This window comes from Macaca thibetana, chromosome 3 (assembly GCF_024542745.1).
Source record: "Macaca thibetana thibetana isolate TM-01 chromosome 3, ASM2454274v1, whole genome shotgun sequence".
Taxonomy (NCBI): Eukaryota; Metazoa; Chordata; class Mammalia; order Primates; family Cercopithecidae; genus Macaca; species Macaca thibetana.
In genome coordinates this window covers 171,581,020-171,596,145 of record NC_065580.1, presented here as the reverse complement: position 1 = coordinate 171,596,145, position 15,126 = coordinate 171,581,020, and the positions used below count along the sequence as shown (strand labels likewise).

The 15,126-nt window shown below is 37.3% G+C and overlaps 1 protein-coding gene and 1 pseudogene across 6 annotated transcripts in view; both read right to left on the bottom strand.

The window, feature by feature from the left end:
- The window catches only part of MRPL39 (mitochondrial ribosomal protein L39), a 238,319-nt gene that overhangs the window by 99,558 nt on the left and 123,635 nt on the right, over positions 1 to 15,126 (bottom strand). The gene's annotated exons all lie outside the window — the stretch shown is intronic.
- Positions 2,151 to 2,243, bottom strand: LOC126951883 (uncharacterized; annotated as a pseudogene).

Genomic DNA, 15,126 nt, shown 5'->3' with positions numbered 1-15,126 from the left:
ATTTTGGATATGTTCATTTAAGACAAATAATAAGTAATTCTTATAATAGATGTTTGTGAAGTTTTTCCCTCAGCTTCAAAAGACAAAAACCTCATATTCCTGATCTACAATTGAGGAATGTGGGAGACAGATCACATAACAGAGGTTTTATATAGTGAGAATGGCAGAATGCCCCCCAAAGATATTCATGTCCTAAACCCTGAGACCAATAAATATGTTACCTTGTATGGCAAAAGGGTCTTGGAATATGTAATTAAGGTTATAGGACTTAAAATAGGAATTGTGCCTTTTATTACCAAGGGGGGCACATTCTAATCATGTAATCCCTTAAAAGCAGAGAACCTTCTTCAGGTGCAGGCAGAAGAGGTGCAGTAGAAGGAGAAGCAAAGGAGATTCCAAGTGTGAGAATGACTCAAAGCACACTAGCTTATCTGGAGATGGAGGAATTCAGGCGACCTTATATCCCTGAGAGAGGCTCTTGGTTCACAGCCTACAAGGAAGCAGAGACCTCACCTCTGAAGCCCAAATACCTGGATTCTGACAGCCAACTTGAAGGAACTTGGAAGAAGATTCTCCCTCAGAGCCTCAAAATACTAGTCCAGCTTGCCAACAACTTGATTTCAGCCTATAAAACTAGGCCAGAGAAAACAGCTGAGCTCACCCGACTTCTGAGCTACAGAACTGTGAGATAATAAATTTGATTGGTTTAAGTAGCCAAGTTTGTGGTAATTATAAGGTAGCAATAGGTCATAAATACATCATACTTTACATCAAAAGACCCAATTTGCTGAACAATGTTTAAAAACATTTATTCCTAACTCAGAAGGCAGGGCAATGAGAAATTTTTATATTCTAATATTTTACCTGTCACACTGGGAAATACATAAAAAGAAGTTGTGGTAGCAAAATTCATTGCTTCATGGTATTTACCATGATATTTCAAAAGAACAAGCTAACCAAACATTTTTCTAAATGCTACAATCTGACAAAATCATAAATATAATCAGATCCTGGCTGGATTTAACCACATATAGTGAGAGTTGGATTTGAGTGAACATACTCTAAGGTAGCTCAGATGAGAAACTTCTTGTCATTATAATTTGTTGTTATTTACTTTCTGTCATTATAACCTCTGTTTAAAGAACCTGATTTTTAAAATCTTGGTTTAGATAAGCAAAAATAATATCTAGAGTAGATAATAATATTCAGAAAAATGAAAGCATTCATGAGCCCCTCGTGGGCATATAAATTGGTCCAAAGTTTAGGGAGAGTCATTGGTGATACACTTCAGAAGTCAGGATAATGTACTTGACTTCTGATCTAAAATTCCACACCTATTTTTTTTAGTAATGTATTTTATTTGACTCATTTATTCAATAAATTGTTATTGAATGTCCATCTTACATCAAGTATTTTTTATTCAGATTAAAAATACAGAGATCAATAAGATAGTAATCCTGCCCCCAAGGAGCTCACACACAGTTTAATGGAGATATTACCTGTTTTATATACTTTAAGTTCTGGGATACATGTGCAGCACGTGCATGTTTGTTACATAGGTATACACGTGCCATGGTGGTTTGCCACACCCATCAACTTGTCATCTACATTAGGTATTTCTTCTAGTGCTATCTGTCCCCTAGCACCCCACCCCGAGTCAGGCCCCAGTGTGTGATGTTCCACTCCCTGTGTCCATGTGTTCTCATTGTTCAGCTCCCACTTATGAATGAGAACATGTGGTGTTTGGTTTTCTGTTCCTGTGTTAGTTTGCTAAGAATGACGGTTTCCAGCTTTATCTATGTCACTGCAAAGGACATGAACTCATCCTTTTTTATGGCTGCATAGTATTCCATGGTCTACACCTATTTTTTAAGGAAATAATTATAGTAGTGTTCTTCAACCCAGTAACTCCACGTTAACATACTAAGGAAATAATGTTAGATGTAGCTTACATAAAAATAAATATTAAAATATAAAAACTAGGCTATAAAAATTGTTATCATAGCAGAGTATACACCAGCAAAATTGCTAACAACCTAAACGTTCAGCAAAAGTGATAAGGTACACCCACATAATGAAATGCTGTAAAGTCAATTAAAAGTATGTTGTCGATAGGTACTGATTAACATGTAAAAGGTTTTTTTTTTTCACATCGGATGGGTAATGTGCCAACGTTTGAGTGAGGTACATCTCACACATGAGTGGGAAGACTCAAGCATCACACTTATGAACTACAAAAGGATCAACATGTAAAAGTAAAACACATCAACAACAAAATAGTATTACAGTGAAGCATCTGAAAGCATATGCACCAAAATGTAGTTTTTTTCTGTCAGTCTGCATCCTTTGACATTTCCATGATGATTATAAGCTTAGTAATAATAAACAAAAATTTTATTTTTAAGAAGTGAAGTTTATATTTCTGTGCTTTTATATAAATTTCCAGAAAGTTGTTTATCCAATTAGAACAAAAATGATTGTTTATATTTTAGGAAAAATGACAAAATAGCTTTTTATTGGGAGCAAAAAATTAAGACAAAGAATATTCTCCCTTTCCTCAGATGTTTGCACCTCTTATATTTAAAAAAGTATCATTAGTTTTATTTCTTACCAAAAATACATCTAATATTCCCTCCCACCATTATATCATAATTTTGTTCAAATTATGCACTAAATTTCATTAGTCAGACTCATTCATTTGAAAATGCTGCAGTTTCAGAGCTTCCACCTCTTCCTTTACCACTACAGAAACTTTATCTGAAAGTTTTATGTCCAAACATTGGCTAGAGAACCAAACATAATTCTATGGGCTCTGAACATATCAAAGACTATGGAACAATTTGACTTCAAGGGAGAAAGGAAGTGAAAACTTAGCTTTTAGAGATAAGTATCTAACTGAGACAAATCTGAAATGTACATTTTATCAGATTTTCCTAAATTTCAACTTTCAGGGCTTGTATTAACTGGCATAGGATGACGTTTTTCATGAAAAATCAAAGGAGGTTCTAGTGATCCAAAGGATTGCAGCATTTGAAATATGTAGTGGATTTACTTTTTGCTAAGTCCCTAATTGCTCCTCAAGCATAGGGAGTCAAAAAAAGTTGGGACACCACCTTCATGATCTCATCTAAACTTAATTGCCTCCCAAAGTCTCCACCTCCTAATAGCATCCCATTCGGGGTTAGTGCTTCAACATATGAATTGAGGATACAGTCCATAATACCTATTTTGTAAGATTGCTTGAGAATTAAATTGAGTTCTGCATATAACCCAGAGCCTGATATAATAAGGGCCCACACTGGATAGCAAGGATTACTGGCAGGAGAAGTTAGTGGGTGAGGGTATGTCAAGAAAACAGTATGAGCTAAGGTACAGAGGTGGGAATGGATCATTTGTGTCCAGGCAATGGCAAGCAGGTAAGACCAGCTGGAATGTAATATTCACATTAGACAGAGGAAGGAAATATCAGAAGATCTGAATGTGCATTGGGAAGAACCTGGATTTCCTTGAACACATTTTTCTTCCTCATTGTCTAATGTTTCTGGCAAATATTGGTCTCTACTTTCTCTCAAAATGCTCATTACTTCCAGAAGAGCAACAGGAGTATTCAAACAACTAGCCAGCAATCATAAAAGTGGAAACTACTTTAGCTGCTCATTCGGAGCATGTCCTAAATATAATCGAGCTTAGGAAAGTTGAATACTCCCAAGGCAGATGTGCAGTGAAAACCCTAGCTCCAAGAACTCTATTACTGTCTCAAGAGGATTTGCACAATGAGGCTATGCAGAGAACCACATTACAGAGAGGCACTTAAGCTTCCTTTTCATTAACCTCAGAATGTGAGCTGCCTATCATTATGCTTTGAAATTGGCCCTTATGGATTTGTGGTTGGTGTTGGAAATGTCCTTATTTTAGTAGATAGATCTAGTCTTTCAACTCTTTTTGCTTTGTGTTATTATGATTAAATATGATAGAATGACACAGTAAAAAAAGCAGGTAAGCTTCAAGTAGCTGAGGTACAAGAAAATAGGGTACATTTACAATCAGGAAATTGATAACATTCGTTGGTTCAACTGGCAGGATAGTGGTGTTCTAGATCCTTGCTACTACTCAGAGTGGGTTCAGAAACCAGCAGCAACAGCATCACATGAGAGTTATTAGAAATGCAGCGTCTCAGACATCATTCCACACTTACTGAATCAGAATTTGTATTTTAACAAGATCCCCCTGTAATTTGTATGCACACTAATAATTGAGAGGTACTATTAGTTAATAATTGAGAGGCACTCACAATTGTGCTGTTACTTTAGAAAGCCTCCCACTAACACGTCCCTGCCCTCCCAACTCTCATCAGTTAGGAATCAAATTCAGCTGCTAGTCACACATTTGGGGTTTGGTTTTTCTTATGTATGAAAAGTCAGTAGTTAGTGCAGAGCTGAAAGAGAAGCCCCATGATGCCATCAGAAACTCAAGTTCATGCCATCTTTATGATCAGTGATCCCAATATATGTTTGTCACCTCAGGTCACAAGAAGAAAGCTCCACATCTTGTCTGAGTTCCAGACAAAAGGAAAGAAGTGTAAAATCAAAGTGCCTGATACAGTTTGGCTCTGTGACCCCACCCATATCTCATCTCGAATTATAATCCACGTGTGTTGAGAGAAGAACCTGGTGGGAGGTGATTGGATCATGGGGGAAGTTTCCCCCCATGCTGTTCATGTGATAGTGAGAGAGTTCTCATGAGAGCTGATGCTTTAAAAGTGTTTGGCATTTCCCTCCTCACCCTCTCTATCTCCTGTCACTTTGTGAATAAGGTGCTTGCTTCCCCTTCACCTTCTGCCATGATTGTAAGTTTCCTGAAGCCTCCCCAGCCATGAAGAACAATACGCCAGTTAAAACTCTTTTGTTTATAAATTACCCAGTCTCAGGTAGTACCTTTATGGCAGTGTAAAAATGAACTAATACACAGAATTAGTACCAGAATTGGGGCACTGCCATAAAGACACTTGAACATGGGGAAGTGACTTTGGAACTAATAATGCGTAGAGGTCGGAATAGTTTGGAGGGCTCAGAAGAAAACAGAAAAATGTGGGAAAGTTTGGAATTCCCTAGTGGTTTGTTGAATGGTTTTCACCAAAATGCTGATAGTGATATGGACAACGAAATCCAGGTTGAGGTGGTCCTAAATGGAGATGAGGAATTCACTGGGAATTGGAGCAAAGATCGCTCTTGCTATGCTTTAGTGAAGAGACTGGCAGCATTTTGCCCCTGCCCTAGAGATCTGTGAAAATTTGAACTTGAGAGAGATGACTTAAAGTATCTGGCAGAAGAAATTTCAAGCAGCAAAGCATTCAAGAGGCCAATTCTGGCTTATTCTGAAAGCATTCAGTTATATATGTACACAAAGACATGGTCTGAAATTGAAATTTATGTTTAAAAGGGAAGCAGAGCATAAAGGTTTAGAAAATTTGCAGCCTGTTCATGTGGTGAAAAAGAAACCCCCATCTTCTGAGGAGGAATTCAAGCCAATGAGCTGAATATTAACAGCCAAGACAATGGGGAAAACGTCTCCAAGGCATGTCAGAGACCTTCAAGACAGCCCCTCCCATCACAGGCCCAGGGACCTAGGAGAGCACAGTGGCTTCTTGGGCCAGCCCAGGGCCCCACTGCTCTTTGCAGCCTCCAGACATGGTGCCCTGCATCGCCGCTGCTCCAGCTCCAGCCATGCTGAAAGGGGCCAAAGTACAGCTTCAGCTGTTGCTTCAGAGGATGCAAACCCCAAGCCTTGGCAGCTTTCAAGTGGTGTTGGACCTGTGGGTACATAGAAGACAAGACTCGAGCTTTGGGAACCTCTGCCTACATTTCAGATGATGTATGAAAATCCCTAGATGTCCAGGAAGAAGTCTGTTGCAGGAGCAAAGCCCTCATAGAGAATTTCTTCTCTGGCAATGCAGAGGGGAAATGTGGGGTTGGAGCCCACACACAGAGTCCCCACTTGGACGCTTCCTAGTGGAGCTGTGAAAAAAGGGCCATCATCCTACAGACCCCACTATGGTAGATCTACTGAAAGCTGGCACCATGTACCTGGAAAAGCCACAGGCACTCAATGTCATCCTGTGAAAGCAGCCATGGTGGCTATACCCTGCAGAGCTGCAGGGATGGAGCTTCCAAATGCTGTGGGAGCCCACTTGTTGCATCAGTGTGACCTAGATGTGAGACATATAGTCAAAGGAGATCATTCTGGACCTTTAAGATATAATGACTCTCCTGCTGGGTTTTGTACTTACATGGAGCCTATGGCCCCTTTGTTTTGGCCAATTTCTCCCATTTGGAATGGAAACATTTACCCAATGCCTGCAACCTTATCGTACCTAGAAAGTAACTAACTTGCTTTTGATTTTAAAGACTTATATGTGGAAGTGACTTGCCTTGTCTCAGATGAGACTTTGAACTTGGACTTTTGGGTTAATACTAAATAAGACTTTGGGAGACTGTTGGGAAGGTATGATTGTGTTTTGAAATGTGAAAAGGACATGAGATTTGGGAGAGGCCAGGGTAGAATGATACGGTTTGGCTCTGTGTCCCCAACCAATCTGATCTCAAACTATAATCCCCATGTGTTGAGGGAGAGACCTGGTATGAGGTGATTGAATTATGGGGGCAGTGCCCCCCATGCTGTTCTCTCGAGAGTGAGTGAGCTCTCACAAAATCGGATGGTTTTATAAGGGGTTCTTCCCCCTTTGCTTTTTGTCTCTCTTCTGCTGCCTTGTGAAGAAGGCCCTTGCTTCCCCTTCACCCTCTCCCATAATTGTAAGTTTCCTGAGGCCTCCCCAGCCATGTGGAATTTTGAGTCAATTAAGTCTCCTTTGTAAATTACCCATTCTCAGGTAGTATCTTTATAGCACTGTAAAAATGGACTAATGCACCCACAATTAGTATAGATCCTATAATTGACCCCTTATCTCATGATGATCATCATGACCATTTTCCCTGACAGCTCTGACCAATATCGTTCCAACAGTGAGGTTTTTCCAAGCCCATTTTAAAACTGTATCAACTAAATACAAGTTAGATAAACATACAAAAATGTTTATGTATTCAAGTGTAAAAAAAAGTGAGTACTGAATATTTAGTTCTCATATAATTTCAGCGAAACAAACTATCCCTTGATATTTATATAAAGTAATTTTCATTGTTTGGTTGTACACTATATGTTTTGATCTTCTGCTCGTCTCTCCCCACTCAAATATATCTTCCACAATGGCCAGAGTAACTTTATAAAACAGAGATTTAATAATGTCTGTTCATTGGTTAAAATCCATTGGTGGCTGTACACTGCCTCCTGGATAGAATTCAACTTATTACACTGCAAAGAAATGTCCTTCCTGAAAATCCCAATATTTCTTTAGTACTGGGATGCCTTTAGTACTATGGCTGCCCCCCATACCAAGTACTAGAATCTCCTTTAACACCAAGCTCATTCCTCTTTTTCACACATCCTACCTTTTTCCACAACCATGCCTTTGCATATAACGTACCATCTGTCTAGTCCTTCCTCCCTTCTCTGACTGGTAAAATCTTCTTAATCCTTCAAGGTTCAATCCGAATACTAACTCTTCAGTGAAGTCATTTCAGCCCTGCTGGGTTAACAGGTGTCTCCTATGTATGTGTGACATTGTTCCAAAATTTATTTTGCATAAGTATCTACAGACTTCACTCTGTTTTGAGAAGTAGTACCACCGGCTAGTACAATCGCTGACACATCATAGAAGTACATTAAATGTTGACTTAATTAACTAATCTGCTCAGACATTCTGAGAAAATGTTCCTCTTCCTCAGCAGTCTTAGTTTTGCTCTTTTCAGGTCATTCAGACGCACAATGGAAGTTACGTTCAAATATACATGTGAGGTTTCAAATACTGCATGATATGATTTAGATCGGTGTCCCCACGCAAATCTCATGTTGAAATGTAATCCCCAACGCTGGAGGTGTGGCCCGGTGGGAGGTGATTGGATCATGGGGATGGTTTCTCATGGTTTAACACCACGCCCACTTGGTGCTGTTATCATGATAGTGAGTTCTCATGAAATCTGGTTGCGTAAAAGTTTGTGGCACCTCTCATCTCTCTCTCTTCCTCCTACTCTAGCCATGTGAAGTACCAGGTCTCCCTTCACCTTCTGCCATGATTATACATTTCCCAAGACCTCCCTAGAAGCTGAGCAGATGCCAGCATCATGCTGCCTGAACTGTACAGACTGTGGGATCAAGGGAAAATTAAACATCTTATCTTTTCTTTATAAATTATCCAGTCACAGGGTTTTTTTTTTTTTTTTGAGACAGAGTCTCACTCTGTTACCAAGGCTGGAGTGCACTGGCATGATCTCGGCTCACTGCAATCTCCACCTCCTGGGTTCAAATGATTCTCATTCCTCAGCCTCCAGAACAGCTGGGATTATAGGCACACATCACCACACCTGGCCAATTTTTGTATTTTTAGTAGAGATGGGTTTTTGCCATGTTAGCCAGGCTGATCTCGAAATCCTGACCTCAAATGATCTGCCAGCCTCGGCCTCCCAAAGTTCTGGGATTACAGGCATAAGACACCAAACCCAGCCTCAGGCATTTCTTTATAGCAGTGTGAGAATGGACTAAACCAGTGCACTAAATGTTTTTTTTTTTTAATTTGTGAAAATGAAAATATATGCTGTGTGACCATAAAAGAGGGGTGTTTAAAAAAAACTGATCACGATGACCTTGAGTAGACTTAATCCATCATTTAAAACCTTTCCCAAAATCTAGCTGGTCACAGTGGCTCATGCCTATAATCTTGGAATTTTGGGAGGCAGAGCCAGGAGGATCACTTGAGCCCAGGAGTTCGAGACCAGCCTGGGCAGAGAGGGAAACCCTACCTCTACAAAATTTTAAAAATTAGCCTGGTGTAGTGGCATGTGCCTGTAGTCTCAGCTACTCAGCAGGCTGAGGTTGGTGGAATGCTTGAGCATGGAAGGTCAAGACTGCAGCGAGCCATGATCATGCCACTGCAGTCCAGCCTGGGCAACAGAGTGAGACCCTGTCTCAACAACAATAACAATGACAAAAATCTATCCCACAAAGAAAACTCCAGACCCAAGAGAACTCTTACCAACATTAAAAAAAGAAATTATATCAAACCCACACACTCTTTCAGAGATTAGGAAAAGAAGGGACACTTCTCAACTCATTTTATGAAACTAACATAATAATGATACATGCAAGAAAAGTAAAGATCAATACACCTCATGATAGATACAGAAATCCTAAAAAGAAAAAAATAGCAAGTAGAGTCAAATAATATATAAAAAGGATAATACAACAAGAGAGAGTGGAATTTATCTCAGTAATACAAGATTGTTTTAACATTTGAACACTGATCAATATAAATTAACATATTGACAGAATAAGGTGGGAGGGAACATGAATATATCAAAGGACGCAGAAAAGGCATTTGGCAAAAAGTGACACTTGGTCATGATAAAAACTGACAACAAAAAAAAAAAAAAAAAGAATGAAAAATTCCTAATCAGGTAAATGAAAATCCCTTAATATGATAATCTGATAAAACCACATCTACACATTACCTACATTACTATTATATTAACGGTGAGATATTGAAAGCTTTCCTAGTGAGATACAATATGGTAGGGAAACATGACAAAGATGTCTACTTATTACCACCTCCATTTAGTACTGAAATTCGAATACATGCAATAAAGCAATGGCGGGAAAGTGTATAAAGATAGAATGAAAGAAGTAAAATGGTCATTATTTGCAGATAATGTGGCTGTATACACAGAAAATTTTCAAACTATTACAAACCATTAGAATTATTAAGTAAACTTAGTAAAACATCTAGCTACAAGAAAAATATACGAAAATCAATTATGTTTCTCCTGTATTAACAACAATTAGAAAATATAATTTTTTAAAATTCACAATAGCACCATAAATAAAATGCTTAGGAATAGAAATAAACCTAAGAAAAGTTAAACAAAAACCTCTAAAATAAAAATTATGTAACATTGCTGACAACATTTAACTTCATGTTCTAAAAAAATCAAAAAAATGTTAAAAAAATTTTTAATTATATTTGTAATTGACAGATAATTACATATATTAATAGGGTAAAATGGGATGTTATCATAAATATATACATTGTGGAATGACTAAATCAGGCTAATTAGCATAGCCATCACCTCATATATTTATTATTTCTTTATAGTGAGAACATGTAACATTGACTTTTTAGGCAATTTTGAAATATACAATGCATTATTATTAAATGTGGTCCCCAGACCATGCAATAGATCACTAGAACTTATTAATCCTGTCTGACTAAAACTTTGCACCCTTTGATTAACGTCTCCCCATTCCCCATTCCCCATTCCCCATTCATCCAGCCTTCCAGGCTTTATAACCACTATTCTACTCTCTATTTCTCAGTTCAACTTTTTTAGATTTCACTTGTAATTGAGATCATGCAGTATTTTTCTTTCTGTGCCTGGCTTATTCAATTAGCATAATGTCCTCCTGGTTCAACCACATCATCACAAGTGACACAGTTTCCTTCATTTTTAAGACTGAATAATAATCCTTTGTGTATATATACCACATTTTATTTATCCATTTATCCACTGATGGGCACTTAGGTTGTTTTCGTATCTTAGCTATTGTGAATAATGCTGCAATTAACATGGGAATGCAAATATTTCCTTAACATATTATTTTTAATTCTTTAGGATAAATATCCAGCAGTGGAATTATTGAATCATATGGTAATTCTGTTTTTAGCTTTATGAGAAGCCTCCATACTGTTTCTCATGATGGCTGCACTAATCTACATTCTTGCTAACAGCGTACAAGGATTATTTTTTCTCCATATCTTCACCAGCATTTGTTATCTTTGCCCTTTCTGATACTAGCCATTCCAATAGGTGTAAGGTGATATCTCACTGTGGTTTTAAGTTACATTTCCCTGATTAGAAATGTTGAGCTTTTTTTTTTTTTTTTTTTTCCCATATATTTTTTGGCCATTTGTATGTCTTCTTTTAAGAAATGCCTATTCAGGCAGGTCTTTTACCCATTTTAAATTAGGTTTTATGTTTCTGTGCTGTTAAGTTTCTTATATATTGTGGATATTAGCCTATCAGATGTATGATATGCAAATACTTTCTTACAATCTGTAGGTTGTCTCTTCACTCTGTTGTTTCCTTTGCTGTACAGAAAGAAACTTTTTAGTTTAGCACAATCCCATTTGTCTATTTTTACTTTCACTGCCTGTGCTTTTGGAGTCATAGCCAAGAAATGATTGCCCAGACCAATGTCATAGAGCTTTTCTTTATGTTTTCTTCTAGAAGTTTTGCAATTTTAAGTCATATGTTTAAGTCTTTAATCCACTTTAAGAATATGGGGTGAGATAAGAATTCAATTTTATTCTTCTGCATGTAGACATCCAGTTTTCTCTTTACCATTTCTTGAAGACACTGTCCCTTCCCCAGTGTATTCTTGGCACCTTTGTCAAACATCAATTGATCACAAATGCCTGGATTTCTTTTGGGGCTCTCTACCCTGTTCCATTGGTCACTGTGTTTGTTTTATGCCAGCACCATGTTGTTTTGATTACCATAGCTTTGCAATGTATTTTTCAATAAGATAATATCATGCCTTTTGACTTTTTTCTTTTTGCTGAAAATTGCTTTCATTATTTGGGGTCTTTTGTGGCTCTATAAAAAATTTAGGATTGCTTTTTCTATTTCTGTAAAAAGTGATATTGAAAGTTTGATAGATTGAATTGAATCTATAGATCACCTTAAGTAATGTGGACATTTTAACAATATTCATTCTTTCAATTCATGAACACAGTCTAGCTCTCCATTTGTTTTTGTGTTGTCTTCAATTTATTTCAATGTTTTATAGTTTTCCTTATAGAGATCTTTTACCTTGTTAATTAAATTTACTCCTAAGTATTTTTATGCTATTGTAAATGAAATTGCTTTCTTAATTTCTTTTTCAGATAATTTGTTATTAGAGTATGGAAATGCTACTAAATTTTGTATGTTGAATTTTTATTCTGCAACATTACAGGATTTGTTTTTCAGGTCTAACAGTTTTTTAGTGGAGTCTTTATTGCCTCTATATAAAAGATCATGTCATCAGCAAACAGACAATTTCACTCCATTCTTGCTTATTTGGATGCCTTTTATTTCTTTTTCATTCCTAATTGCTCTGACTAGGACTTCCAGTACTACGTTGAATAGAAGTGATGAGAGTGGGCATCCTTGTTCTTGACTAGCATGCCCCCAGGCTAACCCAGCAGGCTTGTACATACCTCCCAGGCCTGTAGTCCTACAGTCTGCCTCTAGCAGACACACTCCCAGGTTAGCCAAGCTGACATGCACCTGTGTCCCAGGCCTGAGAAACATGCCCAAGGGCCACCCAGGATAGTCAAACAGCTATGTAAAGCATCCGGGCCCCAATCCATAGGCCACCCCAGGCAGGCATGCTCCCAGGCCAGCCAAGCCACTACACAACCATGCCCTTCCTGGCCAAAGTGACAATCCCATGACCCCAACCCAAGTGAGCCAACCCCAAGTTGGCCAACCACTGTGTGCATTAATGCTTCACTGGCCTGAGAAACAGTTCAGTAAATTCACCCCCAGCAAAGCTGCACCACCACTACCATAAATTCTCTTACTCTAGGCTACTGGGACACTTAAAAACATCACTAGCCTAGATTACAGCTGAAAAACCTTAATGGAGACTACACTACTGTATCCACCTTAAACTAAAGTCAATTCACCCCCACTGAACTGACACCCCAAGACTCACGTATACAAATACATTTTTCCCTATGAAAACCCTGTAAAATTGGAAGAGGTGACTGACTATTCCACCGGATGTAAAGAAATCAACATAGAAACATATCAAACATTAAAAAGAAAAAAAAGACACCTCCAAATGAACACAATAATTTTTCAGTAACAGACCCCAATCATAAGAAAATAAACAAAATGTCAGAAAAGGAATTCAAGATAGTAATCTTAAGGAAACTCATTGAAATATAAGAGAATATAGACAATTCAACAAAATCAGGAAAACAATTCATACTTTGAATGAGAAATTCAACAATGGGATAGATATTTTAAAAAAAATAGAAATCCTAGAGCTGAAGAATTCAATAAATAAAATGCCTAAATACAATCAAGAGTTTCAACAACAGACTAAACTAAACAAAGGAAAGAATTTCTGAACTTGGGGACAGTCTTTTGAAATAACACAGGCAGACAAAAAAAAAAAAAGTTAAAACAGAAAAAAGAAAATGTACAGGATTTATGAGATATCAGTAAGTAAACAAATATTCACATTATGGATGTTACAGAAGGAGAAGAGTATGGAGAAGGTGTAAAATTTTATTTACTAAATTAGTGTAACAGCTGAAGTCTTCCCAAGTTGTGGGAGAGAAAAGGACATCTAGATCAAGGAAGCTCGAAGAACCCCAAATAGATTCACGTTAAACAGGGCCCCTCCAAGGCACATTAGAGTCAAACTGTCAAAAGACAAACACAAAGAAAGAATTCTAAAAACAGCAAGAAAAAAAGCATCAAGTCACATATAAGAGAATATGCATTAGGCTAACAATAGATTTCTTAGCAGAAATTACAGGCTGGGAGAGAATGGGATGCTATAGTCCAAGTACTGAAAGAAAAAACAGATAGCTAAAAATTAGATACCCAGCAAAGCTATCTTTCAAAACTGAAAGAGAAATCAAATCTTTCCCAGATGAGTAAAAACTAAGGGAATTTTTTACCACTAGACTGGCCTTATAAGAAATGCTCAAAGGAGTCTTACATCTGGAAGTAAAAAGACAATAACCACCATCATGAAACATGCAAACTATAAAACTCACCAGGAAGGCCAATATACAAAAGAGAAAGAGAAAGGAATCAAAACTTATCACTATCAAAATACCACCCAACCACAAAAATAAACAATAATAGAGGAAGAAACAAAGAATATACTAAACAACCAGAAAAAGAAACAGTAAAATGACACAAATAAGTTCTTACCTACCTATCAATAATAACCTTGAATGTAAATGAATTAAATTTCTCATTTAAAAAATATAGATGAGCTGAACAGATTTCTTTTAAAAAATACCCAACTACATGCTGCCTATAAGAAATTCATCTCAGCTGTAAAGACACACAAAGATTGAGAGTGAAGGGATGGAAAAAGATATTCCACACAAATAAAAACCAAAGGAGAGCAGGAATAGCTATGCATATATCAGACAAAACAATTCAAGTCAAAAATTGTGAAAAAGAAGCAAAGAGCGGCAATATATACTAATAAAAGGACCAATTCAGCAAGAAAATACAACAAATTGTAAATATATATGCACCCAACACTGGAGCACTCAGACATATAAAGCAAATATTATTAGATTGAAACAGACAGATAGACCCCAATACAATAATATTAATAGTTGAGGACTTCAATACTCCACTGTCAGCACTGGACAGATCATCTAGACAGATAATCAAAAAAAGAAATATTGCATTTAAAATGTACCATAGAGCAAATGGACCTAATAGTCATTTACAGATCATTTTACCCAACAGCTGCAGAACACATATTCTTCTTATCAGTGCAAGGAACATTCTCCAGGATTGACCACATGTTAGGACATGATACAAGTCTCAATTTTTTTTTTTATTGAAATCATATCAACTATCTTATCTAACCACAACAGAATAAAACTAGAAATCAATAATGAGGCTCATTCAAAACTATACAAATACATGGCAATTAAACAACAGGCTTCTGCATGAACAACAGGTGAATGAGGAAATTAAGGATGAAATTATAAAATTCCTTGAAACAAATGCAAATAGAACCCAAACATACCAACACCTATAGGAGATAGCAAAAGTATTATTAAAAGGCAAGCTTAGGCTGGGCATGGTGGCTCATGCCTGTAACCCCAGCACTTTGGGAGGCCAAAGCCGGTGGATCACATGAGGTTGGGAGTTCAAGACCAGCCTGGCCAACATGGTGAAACCCCATGTCTACCAAAAAAAAAAAAAAAAA